The sequence below is a fragment of the Vanessa tameamea genome, unplaced genomic scaffold (assembly GCF_037043105.1).
Source record: "Vanessa tameamea isolate UH-Manoa-2023 unplaced genomic scaffold, ilVanTame1 primary haplotype ctg00000038.1, whole genome shotgun sequence".
NCBI lineage: Eukaryota > Metazoa > Arthropoda > Insecta > Lepidoptera > Nymphalidae > Vanessa > Vanessa tameamea.
Genome location: NW_026974773.1, coordinates 177,756 through 178,884, shown reverse-complemented (window position 1 = coordinate 178,884; position 1,129 = coordinate 177,756). Strand labels below are relative to the sequence as shown.

The window sequence follows — 1,129 nt, the reverse complement described above, 5'->3', positions numbered from 1 at the left end:
CCTAGAGGCCCGGGCAACCCGTTGAAACTCCTTCGTGCTGGGGATTGGGGTTTGCAATTATCCCCCATAAACGAGGAATTCCTAGTAAGCGCGAGTCATAAGCTCGCGTTGATTACGTCCCTGCCCTTTGTACACACCGCCCGTCGCTACTACCGATTGAATGATTTAGTGAGGTCTTCGGACCGACACGCGGTGGCTTCACGGCCGTCGGCGTTGCTGGGAAGTTGACCAAACTTGATCATTTAGAGGAAGTAAAAGTCGTAACAAGGTTTCCGTAGGGGAACCTGCGGAAGGATCATTAACGTAAATTATCTATCTCGAATGAGTGCGATGATGAACGATAATAAAATTCTAAAACACAAAAATCGACGTTCGGAATGTGTCGTTTCGATGCGAGGACGCGATTCTCTCGTTCTCGAGTCGGAGAGTCGTGTAACGCGTCCTATACTGATATTTTTCGATGTCGATTTCGAGGAAAGTACGATGTGTTAACGCACATCCGTCATCTTCAAATAAAATGTATATTTTTTTTTTTTTGTTTTGTACTTTTTTTTTTTTTTTTATTTTATTTTATTTTTTTTTTTTAATTTTTGAATTTTTCTCTATATACTAAAAAGAAGAGAAAAAAACAAAAAAAAAAAAAAAAAAATAAAAATAAAAAACTAACTAATATCTGCTCTGGCGTATAGAATCGTTCGAGTGATCGTAGAAATTATTAACAAAAAAATTAACAAAACCATTACCCTGGACGGTGGATCACTTGGCTCGCGGGTCGATGAAGAACGCAGTTAACTGCGCGTCATAGTGTGAACTGCAGGACACATTTGAACATCGACATTTCGAACGCACATTGCGGTCCGTGGAGAAACATCCAGGACCACTCCTGTCTGAGGGCCGGCTGTATAAAAATATAAACCACACTGTTCGAACGTTTAATGTCTCGTCTCTTTACGTCTTAACCGAAGTAAAAGACTTTGACGTTCGACTCGAACATATGACGGTATCCGCGTTCGAGATCGTTATTACGTGTTTAAATATAATACTTAATATACGCATTTCGTTCTCGGTCCGTTCAAATATAACAAATACGACGATGTGTATGTATGTTTACGTTTACATGCGTGCGTGT

The 1,129-nt window shown here is 40.2% G+C and overlaps 1 non-coding gene across 1 annotated transcript; it reads left to right on the top strand.

Moving 5' to 3' along the window:
- Positions 1–740: 740 nt before the first annotated feature.
- Positions 741–897, top strand: LOC135194703 (5.8S ribosomal RNA). Its single transcript, XR_010309928.1, has one exon. It is a non-coding gene; the product is annotated as a 5.8S ribosomal RNA (ribosomal RNA).
- The last annotated feature ends 232 nt before the right edge of the window (positions 898–1,129 follow it).